At 38.4% G+C, this 15,464-nt stretch overlaps 2 long non-coding RNA genes across 3 annotated transcripts in view; one reads left to right on the top strand and one right to left on the bottom strand.

Annotated features, from left to right (window-relative positions):
• LOC123837965 (uncharacterized) overlaps positions 1-15,464 on the bottom strand; it is a 134,870-nt gene that overhangs the window by 38,274 nt on the left and 81,132 nt on the right. The gene's annotated exons all lie outside the window — the stretch shown is intronic.
• Positions 10,705-14,663, top strand: LOC135365586 (uncharacterized). 2 transcript variants are annotated; one of them, XR_010413709.1, is made up of 3 exons: positions 10,705-11,014; positions 11,847-12,100; positions 14,215-14,663. It is a non-coding gene; the product is annotated as an uncharacterized LOC135365586 (long non-coding RNA). The 2 variants fall into 2 exon arrangements; XR_010413710.1 differs by lacking the exon at positions 10,705-11,014 and adding an exon at positions 11,302-11,514.

Below are 15,464 nucleotides of genomic sequence, written 5' to 3'. Positions count from 1 at the left end.
TATTAGAATTAAAACACCTTCAAGTTTATAAGGAATAGATAAAAAAAATAATTTCCTTCAATTCAATAATTCCACTTCTAAAGTGGTATCAGAGATGCATTTTTGAGACATCAAACCAATGTTTGATGTGACAACCCCCTTTTTAGAGTAGTTTGGCAGCTGACCCATGCAATGGATCAGTGGAATTCATTGCCTTGTGGAATTGCGGTGGGAAGCTGCCAAGAACAACGGAATCATTTCTTGACTTTAAATTTCACAACAGAGGTTGTTGAGTCCATTGTGAATTAAAAGGCTAAAAGCAAGTACTTTTGATTTTCAAAAGCCAGATTTTAATGAGAAATGGGAAAAGTTTGTACATTTCAAATGAATCAGAGCTTAAAAGACTTACCACAGAATAGATGATAAAGCAGAGAAAAATCTAGATTATTATGTAAGCCTTTCCTGGGGGAAGAGAGAAGAAGCCAAAGAGAAGAGAGGGAAGGCATGGAGTCAAATGTCAATGTCCTTGTTTCCACTCTTCAGAAAGGGGGTGTTTTGAATGGGAAGCCAACACATGTGCTCTGTTTTTCATTTGCTACCCTTTTAGGAGATTGCTATGCTCTACGCCAGTAGGAGAGTAGAAATGGTAACTTGGCCAGCTTAAAACAGAGAAGGGTCAGGTCTCAATGGGCTATTCATGGCTGGCAATAACCAGAGCTTGTAATAGACCCAAGGAAGAATTCTGGGCACAACTGAGAATTAAAATTGTGCATCTTCCAAGGCTTCATGATGGTAGCAGACAAAGGGAAGACCCAAAGGTGGACTCAGAGGGTGACCATGAGGTTGCTGAGGGTGGGGCATGGGCAAGTTCCCAGACCTAGAACTTGTTCTAAAATAATTTTCGAAAATGGTATTTTTAGACATTTCATGGGTTACAAATACTTTCAACATGTATAGTAAAATTTTTGGTCTTAAAACATTTTTAAGTGTGCCCTCCCACTTTTCACCTTTAAGTGAAATGGGCACAACAGAGGTAGGGATAGTTAGTGTTAAGTCTCATATTAATCCTTTACCAAAAACATATATAATTACTAGATTCCAAAGGTTGAGTCATGAAACATTTGGCAGTCACATTCTTTATATTTGAATAAGATTCAATTGACTTGTATATTTCATATCCCTGTATTTGTTTCTTTGTCCAGGTTTACTTAAGAGCCAAACTATAAGATGTTCCTCCCATTTGTGACTGGTCATAAGATTATTACATTTTAGGGCTGGTTAAGTCCATCTACTATGAAGTCCCATGCTTAATGAAGTTAATACTTTCTGCTTTGTTTCACTTAGTTTAAAGGAAAGAACAACTTAATTTTTACTACATAGCTGTTTGGGGAAATTTAGTTCTTGCTCTCAGAAATTTCTTAGTCTTATTGTGATGGTCTAAGATCATAGCAAGGTCTGAAAGGAGTTTTGTGGTTGTTTGTGGGGCGTGGGGGTGGGGGGATTGGATCAATTATAGCAGCTGTTGGCATTTAACAGTAAGTTTCTGTTCCATGTCCTACCCATCAAATTATAAATGAGTGGATGAGATGTGATTGGCTAGCAAGCTGTACCTGTGTCAAAACTTAGAGAATTGCCAATGTGCACAGTCCTCAAATGGCTATATTTTCTCCTTTGGGAATGCTACGACAGTTTGAGAAAGTTCAATAGTGAAACATTTTCATCATGCTAATCAATGGACTTTTGCCTTTGTTTTTATTTGGGTTTTTTTGTTGTTGTTGTTGTTGTTAAAGTAGATGTGCCTTTAAGTTTCGTTTATCCTTTACAATAGATCTTTTTGCTTCAAAGAAACAAAGCTTATAAAAATCTTACAAGAGGGGGAGGAGTTAAGATTGTGGAGGAGTAGGAGGACCCTGAGCTTGTCTCATTCCTTGAACACAGCTAGATAGTTACCAAATTATTGTGAACACCCAAGGTATCAATCGGAGATCTGAGAACAAAAACTGCAAGTCTACAAATAGAAAAGTGACCACTTTTTGGAAGGTAGGAGATGCGGAAGTTCACTTGGGGAAGACATAGCTGTGGATGCAGTGGATGCAAGGTAGGGGATGCAGGCCGGCTTACCGAGGCTACCGCAAAATACTAGAAGCAGTGGAGGACAAAATCTGAACTTTTAAATTCGCTACCATGGGGGAGGTGACTGGATTAAAGGTGCTCAGGTAGCAAAGACAGACAGAATCCCAGGAGTGACAGGGTGGTGTAAGGATCCTCTGGGTCGAAGAACGGGTACTGCCAAGGTGCTACACTGTTCCCAGGCATAGGAGCCAGGAAGCCTGCAGAGAGTAGCGGGTTTGGATGCCGGCTTTCTGCTATAAACTGTGAACCACCAGGCAGTGATGTGAGGCTTTCCTGGGATGCGGTCAAGCGAGGCGAGACCCTCCCCCAGAGGAACAGTGTGGGTCATCGCCCAGGGCGTCCCTGAACTTTGGAGTTTTGAAACTCCATCATGCGCCTGAGACAAAAAGGCTCCAACGTGGGCAAGGTGAACTCAGGGTTCTGATAGAAACCAGGGAAACAAATAGGGTGATCGTTTGCTTTTCTGAGGGCTCACTGAAAAGTGGGAGGGCACAGATTTTCAGCTCCAGGCCTAGAGAACAGGGTGCAGCCATTTTCATCCCTCCCGCCCATTAGAGCTGAAAGCCTTCAGGGAGCAAAACATTGCCACCCACTGGAGTCCAGAGCCGCTTACACCAAACCCCGCCTCCCATGCCCTGGAGGAGCATTTCCACTGAGAATCGGGGCAGCAGGCTCCTCCCCCAGAAGACCAACACATGCAGCAAGCTCACACCAAGTCTACCGATCAGAGAGTGCTGCAAAGCTCTCAGCTCTAGGGGAAGTAAGATTGAGCTTCCTTTTTACTCTTATTCATTTCTTTTATTTTTATTATTTTTTCTTTTATTTTCTTATATTTTCCAATTCCTTTTTAAATTTTTATTATTTAAAAAACTTTATATGTATGTGCTTTTCATTTTTTTGTCTACTTTCATTTCATTTCATTTCATTTTATTTTTTTTTAATCTTGGGATCTAGATTCTTTTATTAAGCAGACCAAAACACACCCAGGATATAGTGGGGTTTTTTGGTTTTCTTGTTTTGTGTTTTTTTTTCCTGTTTTTTGTTTTTTTCTTTTTCTTTGCTTTGTTTTTGTTTTGTTTTTTTTGTTTGTTTGTTGTTCTTTTTTCTCTTCTTTTCTTTTCTGGACAAAATGAAGAGACAGAGGAATTCGCCCCAGGAGAAAGAACATGAGGTAGGACTCACAGCCAGGGATTTAATCAATACAGACATAAGTAAGATGTCTGAACTAGAATTTAAAACAACGATTATAAAGATAATGCTGGGCTTGGAAAAAGCATAGAAGACACTAGAGAATCCCTTACTACAGAGATAAAAGAACTAAAATCTAGTCAGGCTGAAATTAAAAATCCTATAACTGAGATGCAAACATAAATAGAGGCCATAAAAATGAGGATGGACAAAGCAGAGGAGAAAGTCAGTGATATAGAAGATAAAATTATGGAAAATATTGAAGCTGAAAAGAAGAGGAAAAGAAAGGTAATGGACCACAAAGGTAGACTTAGAGAACTCAGTGACTTAGTAAAATGTAATAGCATTCTATCATAGGAGTCCCAGAAGATGAAGAGAAAGATAAGGGGGCAGAAGGTTTATTCAAATTATAGCCGAAAACTTTCCTAATCTGAGGAAGGACACAGACATCAAAAATCCAAGAAGCACAGAGCACTCCTATTAAATTCAACAAAAGCCAGACATCACTAAGGCATATCATAGTCAAATTCACAAAATACACAGACAAGGAAAGAATCCTGAAAGCAGTGAGGTCAAAAAGGTCCTTAACCTACAAGGGAAGACAGATCAGATTCGCAGCAGATGTGTCCACAGAGACTGGGCAAGTCAGAAAGGAGTGGAAGGAAATATTGTATACAATAATACAATAATACAGTAATAATAAGGGACTTTAATGCCCTGCTTACAGCAATGGACAGATCATCTAAGCAGAAAATCAACAAGGGAACAATGGCTTTGAATGACACACTGTCAATAGATGCAGAAAAGGCATTTGACAAAATGCAGTATCCTTTCTTGATAAAAACCCTCAACAGAGTAGGGACAGAGGGGATATACCTCAACAACATAAAAGCCATATATGAAAGATCCACAGCTAATATCCTCCTCAATGGGAAAAACTAAGAGCCTTTCCCTACAGTCAGGAACAAGACAAGTATGTCCACTCTCACCGTTACTGTTTAACATAGTACTGGAAATCTTTCTCTCCCTCTGCCCCTCTCCCCACCTCTCTCCCTGTCTAAAAAAAAGAAAAGAAAAGAAAAAAAGAAAATCGGCTTTAGAGGAGAGGCCATGTTTGTCCTCTTCAATGGCATGAGCAAGGGCTTGGCACATAGTAGGTTCTGCATAAATGATGTATAAACAATGAATGAATGAATGATACTCTGATATAACCCTTGCAGAAAGCTGTATAAATCTCCTAGGCAAATTATTTTCTGTAATAAATAGAAAGCATTAAAAAAAAGAGAGGTTTTAATGATCGGACCTCCATGGGAGACTGAAGGCCCCTAGTTTCTCCATGTTCTCTGGTTAATCAAACTTCACCCTTGTGTGGGGAAAGGCCCGTCCTCACCTTGGCAAAGTGCCCAATAGAGAGGAAGGGCCTCTGGGCCATTCCTGGAGAGATGGATTAATATCAGGACCAAAGGGCGATGTCACCTGATGAATGATGCTGCTGAAGAGGTGATGCCCAGGAAAGCCACACTGCAAGTCCCCGGGGGGAGCATCCAAGGGAGGGGGGGGTGGATAGCAGGTGATCCTTGTAGAAGCTGCTCACAAGAAAGGCAGGCATGGGAGATCTGAAGCCTGAGTGATTTCACTCCTGGGGCTGACAAGTATGGAAATTATTACAAGTTTTAAAAAACATTACTATTGTTGTGTCACCTCTTAATTTTATTCCCCAGGTTGGCATATTCTGGCCAACTCCATTTCATATTTTCACCCCCCCCCCCACCCCACCTCCACTGCTTTAAAGCACAGATATCTCTGAGGTTGTTACAGTTAAATTGCTCTCTGCTTGAATTCAGTACCGCATTTTTAAAATATATCTTCTCTCTCTCATCTTTTAAAAACATTTCAAAAATAAATTGACTTCTCCTCCTTTTGTGTCCCTGAAAGAATTAAATTTGGGCAGCAAAAGCAATACCATTTATGCTTCTAATGTTCACAAAGTTTTTCTTTGAACTTAGAAAATTTTCAGAGTCAGATTTTAACTTCAGACTGTGAAGGTTTTTTGCCCCTAGTAATTTCTATTTGAGGGATTAAATGTATTTGTATGGTTTAACTCAAGCCTTTCTATTTAGGAATAATAAAGTTAATAATAAACAAAGTTCTACCCCTCAAATAACTGGTAAAAGAACGATGAATGTATGTTTTCTCTGTGTTTTTCTCAGTTATAGACTAAATAATTTACTAAATAATAGCAGTGATCAAAAGACTGTTTGCATTTCTTCATTCACTTTAATTTAAAACAAATCAATAAACATTTATTAAAAAGATACAACTTAGCAAAATTAAGATTTAAACACTTGAGAGCCTATGTGTAAAAACAAGTGTGCTAATTTCCACGACCATAGAACATAATTTGGTGGTTGAAACTGACCTTATTTAGTGGGCAGGAAGTTCTAGTCCAACATCAGACTACAGATCAGGGAAGAATCCAATTACAGAATGAAGACGAATGAGAAAAATCAAGGTGCTATTTTGAGTAATCCAAATTACCACTTTTCTTTGGTTTAGAGGCTGCCAATGTGTAGCATTCCATGAAGTGGAATGTTTGATGAAAGTGAGGATTGTGGCATTATTCTAAATGTTTCATTTGTTGAATTAGAGGGCCATGTAAAAGAGGATGAAAGGGAAGGGTCAGTGGGTGGCAGTGGAGGACCAGTAATCATGGAAATGAATCATTACAAGAAAGGGGCAGAGAGGGAAGATCCCTCACCTGGGTTGATGAAGGTGAGAGCTACTATCTGAGCCAAGCATTTCTTCCTCAGCCTCCATCTCCTTTTTATTTCCAAAATGCTACAGGGAAGAACACAGGTGGCCACAGCTCCAACTGGGCACAAGTCTGGCTTGCCAGAACCCAGGATATTTCAAGCAGCAAATCCTCCTGAAGCTCTTGAGGTTTGAATCATTAATTGATGACTCTTCCAGGCTCAATGGAGCAGCTAATCAACAGCATGATCAGTGCCAAGATAAGAGGGTCTCCTGTAGGCCACTATCTTAGATCTGCAAGTTGCATTATTTTTTTTTAAACAATAGCATAATCATAGTGTATGCATTATTATTTTTTTAAACAATAGCATAATCATAGTGTATACACCAGTGGCTAATTCTGAGATGTGTGATGTGTTAAGTGTATTTAACTATGACTTTAAACCTGCTAGGGTATCAAATTGTTTTACATCAAAATCAATTGTTTCAAAATAGATTTTTGATATCCAGACAATGGCATGCTTGTTTCAAATAATGTTTCCTACCATATTTCTACAGAAGTGTTTTGGACAATAACTTAGAATTTTCTGCAGTGAGACTTGAATTACCCATAAATTTCCTATGCAGTTGACGTGAAGCTATTAGCAAGGAAAAATTGCTGTGGATTGTGTAGCAAAAATAATATTGTTTGAACTTTCTAATTTTTATAAAAATAATTATTTGAACTTACAATTAGAAGGTCTAATAATCTAATAATTTAATTATAATGCTAATAATTTTTACTATTACTTTTTTACTATTTACTATTAATTATAATACTAATAATTTTAGTAGTACTAAAATTTACATGTGAACTGGCCAGGTAAATCCATGCTTAATATACATAAAGTTAATTGTTACCATTTAAATAGGAAGAATATATGTAGACAATGAGGAACATTCTTCATCTACTAGGTTTTAGACCCACTTTGTCACATTAAGTCTGGCTTTCTTCTCTTTTTAAGGAAAATCAAAGGGACCTGAAGGCATTGAAACAAGTACAGAGGAATATATACCAAAGGAATAAATAACTTTCTAAATCACAATGATGACATTGTTTTTTGGGGTGGGTGTTGTTTTTTTTTTTTAGTCTGGAAAGGATTCAAGAGTAACTATCTGTCTTCAAGTCACTACATTTCTGTAAAGGTTTGCATTGAAAGAGGCTTTACATGCAAAGGAAGTTTGGTCAAGTAACACAGAGGACCATTGGGGCCTCTCTACCCTGTAAGTACAATGGAAGACTGACTCAGGCCCCAGTGTCCTCATAAAGGTGCTTGTCAATTCCAACAGGGCTCACTCACACAGGGTCACCTTTGGCGTTTAAGTCCTGCCTCCACTGCATTCTTGTTGATCTACCATGCGCTGTTCTTCTGTACCTCCACCCCAGTGTCGTGTTGGCCCAAACACAGAATGCAGTCTGTTTCCTTGTTTCCACACACGTGCATGCGTGCATGCACATGCACACAACATCTACTGACAAAAGATGCTTTTGGAATTAGCAGACTTTATTGAAGATTTTTGGCAGAAAGAGAGTGGCTTATATAACAGGAACTCAAACCACTTCAGCTTGACTTTTAGATGTCATAAACCCTTTGCCATGCCCTGCCAATTTACTCACCTGTTTCTTATTTACACTCTCCCCTCTTCTATTTTTTGTGACTTCCTATTGTTCCAAATTTCAAATGCAGAGCAGTTTAATCCCTTTTGTTGTTTGTCTTCTGCCAACTCTTGCTGATGTGATTATATTTTTCAACTCAATCAGTTTATAAAACATTGTTTTCCAAAACACTTCCTTCGAAGGAATTCTAGCACCAGCTATTTTAAGGTATTGTTTTCCCACTCTTCTATAGTTAGAAATAAGATGAATATATTTATATGTTAAGATAATTAAGTGTAAAACGGACTGCCAGATGAGATAATGTATAGAAGATCCCTGAAATAGAAATGCACTAATTCATTCTTTCATTCATTCAGGAATATTTATGTGCTGGGTTATTCTAAAAATTGAAGATACAGGAGGGAGAGAAAAGCAAAGAAAGACCTTGCTTTCCTGGAGAGAAGACAAGCAATACATATGCAAATAAATTAATATAGAGAGCCTATCAGGTAGTGATGCATGTCATGAAACAAATGGAGATGGGTACTAGAGAGTAATGGGGATATATGTGTGATATTTTACATGGGGTTCAGCAGAGCTCTGCAGGAAATGAAGATGTGAGCCATGCAATATCTGGGGGAAGATTCTGGGAAACAGAATTAGCAAATGCAAACATCTAGAAGCAGGAGCATAATTGTTTTGTTTTCAAAGAATAGCAAGAAGATCAGAGTGACCAAGGCAGAGTAAGTGACAGATAAAATCAAAGTGTCCAAGAGTAAGTGACAGATAAAATCAAAGTGTCCAATGAAGATGTGAGCCATGCAATATCTGGGGGAAGATTCTGGGAAACAGAATTAGCAAATGCAAACATCTAGAAGCAGGAGCATAATTGTTTTGTTTTCAAAGAATAGCAAGAAGATCAGAGTGACCAAGGCAGAGTAAGTGACAGATAAAATCAAAGTGTCCAAAGTGTACCATAACACATAGAGCTTTGTAGAGAAAGATTTTAGGTTTTATTCCAAATGAGATAGAAGCCATTGAAAGATTTTGAGCAGAGGAATGTTGTGATACGAATTTTGTTTTGATGTGGTTGCTGTGTGGAGACTAGATTGAAGGGGCTAGAGGCACAAGTGCAGAAACAGGGAGACCAGTTAAAAGATCATTGCAATGATGTGACGAGAGATAAAATAGTAGCCTGGACCAGGTCAACAGTGATGAAATTGTGAGACGTGTTCAATAATAAGGCTGAGTTTTTTTTTTTTTTTTTTTTTTTTACTACATCCACTAGAAGGATGGAGTTGACATTTACTGCAGGAGAAGGAGGTTTGGGGAAGAAAATCAAGAGTTCAGTTTTGGACATGTTAAGTTTCAGAAGTCTGGAACACCAATAAAAAGCTATCAAGTGGGCAACTGAATACATACTTCCAGAACTAAAAAGGGAGGCTGGAACTGGATATACAAACCTGGGAATCATCAACATTTAGATGTTATATAAAGCCATGGGACTAGATGAGATCACCCAAAATGTGGTTCTAACGACTGGGCACACAAGAGACTCAGAAGATGTGGCCAGTATTGAATGCAATCATCCATTATCCCACCAAATGAGACAGGGAAGGATATTCTTTAAGACCCCTGCCAGCTGTAATTCTTTAATTTACCCTATTTTGCAAGTGAAGAAATTTATGGTTGAGAGTCTGGGAGTACTTTTCTAAAGGAGATGCTGAGTAAAGGACCTATTTGAAAGGAAATGGTTGAATTTATAAGAGAAGGTATAATTGGTAATGTAAGTTTCTGAGGGACTAGAAAAGATCAAATTCAAAGTGCAAGTAGAGGGACTGGCTTTAGGAGTCAGAACAGCTCCTGTACTGTTAGATTTAAATAAAAGAATAATATTCCATTGGACAGAAACACCATTGTTTCCCTACTGTTAAACAAACCTTCCTTCCCCACTCCTTATACTGTGATAAATGCCACAGTAGACTAGGTATAAAATTAATTAAAATTAAATGGAATGTATCCGTGAGGTTATTGCTATAACAAAGGCCAAAATAACAGCAGCTTAAGCCAAGTGAAGTTTATTCTTTCTTACTCAATGGTTTCAGCATGGACAGCCTGGGTCTGCTATGGAAGCTTCACAGTGTTTAAGACTCGGGCTCTAACATCCTATTGCCTTGCCATGTTGCTTCTCTTTTTGTAGTTTGGGGTAGCCATTTCAGCTCTATAATGACTACAATCAAGAGAACAAGAGGAGAGAAGGGGAAGGAAAGGACATGAGCCATCCTTCAAACAACCAGAAAGTGGCTCAGAGCACCGGGGTCACATACCATTGGTAGAGCTTTGTTACACAGCCCAGTAGGGAGGCCAGAGATGTAACCTTTGGCTGATTGGCTATGTGTGCAGCTCCATTCAGGATGATGCTGCTGAAGGAGGAAGAATCTATGCCAGGCTGGGGGAAAGAGGTCCAAGAAGTATTTGCAAGACTGAGGTTTGAGCCAAGAACTCACTTTGAGAGTACAGCTTTGGATTTAAATAATATTTTATTAATGACAAGTGATTTAACGACAGTGATTATCCAATATAATACTCATAGCAGCCCTGTTAGGTAATCAGGGCAAATGTGATGATTTCTGTATTACAAATTAGGAAACAGAGACTTGGGTTAAATGACTTGATCAAAGTCATATGTCTAATACATGATCCTAAAATAAACCTATGTTTTCTGACTTCTCAAATCCAATGCTATGGCAGAGAACACAGCAAAATCTGACTCATATCCAGATGAAATGGTACTTAAGCAGAATTATGTCTTATCTCCAGAGACCTTCTCTATTTGGGAACTTTTAGTTGCTTCAGCAATGTGGCATTCAAAATAACAGTTTATAAAAGGAAGTGGAATGATGATAGGAGAAATATAAATAAATTTCAATCTTCTTGAGTTTAATTTGTACTGAGAAAACATCCAGACTTTTCCAAATGATCTGCCTTGGGAGGGGAAGAAGGAGATCAGGGGACTCGAGAGGTCCTGGTAATGAGTCATGGACTCGGTGCCCTGGCTGCCTGTTTCTGTTCAGTGTGAGTCACTTCATTTGCACAGATGACTCTTGCTGCCAACCACTGCCCTCCAGGGAGGCTGTGGAGATGGGTACCAGTGTGTGAGCTTTGCTTTCACACCCTCCATAAGCAGAGACTCAGCTGCTATGAGCAATATAACACTGACTCTGGGTGCCTTTCTTAAACTCTTCATTTCAGTAATATCTTTGGGCCTAAAAACCTTGCAGATAAGAGAGTTTTTTCAGTAGCCATCATTTGTGCTCTGACATTGAGGTGGGGTTTCAGCATGCAGAGTTCCTACCTTGTTGTGGGGTCCCCCTTCATATTACACATCAGTGCATGGGTGGTCTTCTGTCACCCACACTTAGTATCTTTTATGGGTTCTCGTATTGCTTCCAAAATAAAAGACAAATTTTTATCCAGTTTAACTATTCTTTTTGCAATAATCAAAAAGAATGAAACCCAAATCTATCTTGTGATGTGCATGGCTTCAGCTTCTTTTAGAAGAATATACAGTAATAGCCTTACTCTGGAACCCAAATTCTCCACATGCTTTTCTTCATCTTGTGCTTAATATTTTACATTCTTAGAAAGTCTTTTCTTTGTGAAATGATATATATCAGAGAATATTCATTCAAATGGATAGATAGATCCATGAAAATGGATTCAAAACATGGCAAAATGTGGTCAATGCTATAATTAATTTGTGATTGAGAAGTAATAGAGAAGATGACAAGGAAAGAGAACATAAGACTGAGTAACAGTTGGGCTAGGTGGGTGATAGGTATTAAGGTGGGCACTTGTTATGATGAGCATTGGGTGTTGTATATAAACGATGAGTTACTGAATTCGACTCCTGAAACAAAACTGTATGTTAAGTAACTAGAACTTAAATAAAAATTAAAATAAATAAATAAAGGTACTTATGTACAAAAAAAAAAAAGACTAACAGAACATCTTTTCATCTGACACCTTGTAGAGTTAAGAGAGAGCATACTGCATACTTCTAGAGTGGACTTTCCTTTTACTCAGAATAATTTTTGCATTATGGTAACAACTTCTGCCTAAACTCTCTTCTCCCCTCTGCTTTTTTTTTTTTCCTTAGGAGAGGGATATGGTACCTGTTCACAGGGGGAAGGGAAGGCCTGCCAATGTATCAGTGGCCACCCCCCATCGTCCTGGGTACAAGGAACCTTAAAGGAAACCCTATGGGCATTCCCTAACTTTTGTTCTAACCAAGGGATATGATGGGAAGGGAGACAATTCTAATCTGGGAGAAGCATGAGTTTCCTGTCAAAAGAACGTGAAATCAAATGAAGACTTTCCATCTGCTGCAAAATGCTCCTCATTTCCGTGTGGGTATGTTTTTCCTCCCCTTCACTTTGGTGTCACACTCTAGGGACTGCTGTGGTCATTATCACCATCATCATCATTGCGGGACATGCAAGACTTCACAGATCCCTTGATCTTTATACCTTGTCCCCAAGGGAGGATATGGTTCTCCTCCTTTCCATCATTGGCCAGCTCTCCTCCCCAGGTAATAAATAAGGTCACAAGACCGGTCAGCAGCTGCTCTCTCTCTATTTGTCACAACTAGTTGGGTTCTTTCTTCTGCCCCATTTGGCTTGAGACCTTCACTCACCTCTCACTTCCTTTCTTATCAGACTTCACTGCTTCAAAATTCTCCTGGCCAATATGGAAATTCTCCCAGATTCTACAGTATTTTATTGTTTCTGACTCAAAGCTTAGAAAAAAAATAAGTGATTTTTTAAAATATTGAATTTGCTAAAGATAGTGATAATGGAAGTATTTTTCAGAAAATGAAAAAATTTTTCGAGACTTCATTCTTTTTTCATCATCTATCCAGTTTCTAGTGATTTTTAATAAATCATGAGGCCTAAATTTTCAAAGCAGTTAACCAATTAATTATGTCTTACATCTGAAAATAGGAGTATTTAGTTTGATTACCAAATGCCATGGGTAGGTCAGCTGAGTTAGCACTTACTGGGATTATAAAAATTACCAATTCATGATTTTGTGTTAATATCCAAATATAGCTCTCAAGATTTCTGCCTAGGAAGAAAATACCATATGATTTCACTTATATGTGGAATCTAAAAAACAAAACAAATGAACAAACAAACAAAAAACAGAAACAGATGTATAAATACAGAGAACAAACTGAAGGTTGCCAGAGGGGAAGGGTGTGGGGAGGATGGGTGAAATAGGTGAAGGGGATTAGAAGGTACAAACTTCCAGTTATAAAGTAAATAAGTCACAGAGATGAAAAGTACAGCATAGGAGATAGAGTCAATTAAAAAAAAAAAAGAATTCCCCTTAGTTAATAGAGCAGGGATAGCTTAAAACTTTCTACATATTTATGTATATGTACCTAATAGTTATAAATGGAAATATTTTTTCTTCATTTAATATAGGAATAGTGTTAATCACTTAAGGTTATTTTAACTCTGTTGCAATCTTATATTTTATTCATCCCTGTATTTTCCTTAAATTTAACTTACCATCTTAAATGTTGGCCTCTCAGAAGTATTTTTCTGATATATATATATATATATATATATATATATAAAATATATGTATTTCCATATACATTTATATATATAGCTGGTCTGAGGAAGGCAGATAATTGGTGTTCTTTGCAGCCTGTGTCTGATGCTGTCTCCGATACACTCTTCTCATGGCCGTTGTATCTTGTCAACTAAGACTCCAACATTACCTAGTCAGGGAAGGCTTGCCTCTGTATCCATCTAAAGGAGTCTCGGGTCCCCTACTTCCATGTGATCTTTGGTATAGTTCTGATTTATTTTCTTCATGATCCCAATTTCTTTCAGATAGCATCTTGCTCCTGGTTACTTATTGACCATTCTCAACTACAGTGTAAGCTCCGTTTAATTATCTGTTTAGTCATCACCATGTCCTCAGTTCTTATAGTGTGTCTGGCACCAAGGAGGTGTGAAATAAACAAGTACTGAAGGAATATGTGTTCTGAGTTCCTGGTGGGGCCAATGTCACAGAGAAAAGATAGAGAACTGGTACAAAATTAGAAGGGAGGGGACCTCTCCCAGGCTAATGATATTGGATAATTCTTTACAAGCCACACTACTTGGCAGCACAAGGGCAAAATAGTTTCCTGTCCTATCTGTAGTCCACGCTTTTAAAGGAAAAGGGGAGACTAATTAAAATTGTATGCCTGAAAAGACATGGAGAAAAATTGTTTTTAAAAATAACAATTTTTAAAAAGAGAAGGAGAAAATGAGAAGGGAGATGGTATTGCTGAAATGATTGAAGAGTTGACATATGTATTTTTAGGGAGACGGTAAATGATTTTTTTTTAGTAAAGATTATTTTTATCCTTTGAACTTTCACTGGGGGAAATTTCATTTCAAAGCAGATTCTCACAAATCATAATTTAAATCCTACACACATAAAGACCTTTCTCTTTCCTCTGTCAGGTGCACATCACTCTTTGGAGGGCTGGGGAGACCTTCACGCTTGATCACGGCTCTCCCTTCCCCGTCGCTTTCCCAATGATACTGCCCTCTTCCTAGGCCAGCAGATGGCCATGGTGAGCAGGGAAGTACCACCTGGAAAGAGAGAACAAGCACTGAGATGCACTCGCTCCAAGTAAAAAGGAAGTTGGAGAAGACTAGACTCTCCAGTCTGAAGGAGGGCGAGAAATGAGAGAAAGCCGACACGAAACTATACCTTGTTTTTTTTTTTTACTTTTTGTTCAAGGGTAGTATTCTCAGAGAAATTTCACAAGTCCCAAGCACATAACCAGATGAACTTTTACAAACTGAGCACCCCTGTGTACCAGATCTGGAAACAGGACATGACCAGTATCCCAGAAGCTCTCCTTGGGGCTCCTTCCTGTCACTAACCCTCCTCATCAAGAGGAACCACTCTCCTGTTTTGCTTGGTTTGATACTTTATAAAATTGGAATTATGCAAGATGTATTATTTGGTGTCTGGCTTCTTTCATTCTCTATCATGTTTATGGGATTCATCCACATTTGTCATGTATTATGTTGGTTCATTCTTGCTGCTGTGCAGTGTTCCGTTGATGAACACAGCACAACCCATTCATTCTGCTGCTGACAGGCAATTGAATAGTTTCCTTTCTTGAGGAAGGGGGTGAGAACTATTCTGGATAGTCTGTTATAAACATTCTAATACAGCTCTTTTGATGAAAGCATGCACATACACACATGCATTCCTGTTGGAGATAGAGCTAGGAGCAGGATTTCTGGGTCATAGGATGTGCATATATTCAGATTTTGTAGATAAGCCAGTTTCCAGAGTGGTTACAAGTACTTACACTCACACCAGCAGTGCATGAGAGTTTCAGTTCCTCTGCCTCCTCACCAATATTTGGTATTTTCTGTGGTTTTTTCCCCCATTTTTAGCCATACTGGTGGATATATATTGAATGTGATTTAATTTCTATTTCTTTGAGGCTACCTTGTTTTTAACTGCTCCAGTCACAGAGTTTTGGTATCATGTCTGATGCTGAAGCCAGGAGTGAGCTACCCAGGGGATTACATCCAGAATGAGACAAGAGAACAAATTCATTCCAAGACAGAAAGATTAAAGGTTCTTGGATTCAGAACCAAAGAGAAAAAATAAAAGAGGGCAGCAAGGTTACTTTTGAATCAACTTCACTTTACTCTAGCAGTTCATCAGGCAAGGTAGAATCCATCTT

This window comes from Mirounga angustirostris, unplaced genomic scaffold (genome assembly GCF_029215605.1).
Source record: "Mirounga angustirostris isolate CCGP_5_RB_7025 unplaced genomic scaffold, mMirAng1.0.hap1 SCAF_8, whole genome shotgun sequence".
In the NCBI taxonomy this organism is placed as follows: domain Eukaryota; kingdom Metazoa; phylum Chordata; class Mammalia; order Carnivora; family Phocidae; genus Mirounga; species Mirounga angustirostris.
The sequence above is the reverse complement of the archived record's forward strand: the minus strand, read 5'-3'. Positions and strand labels throughout refer to the sequence as shown.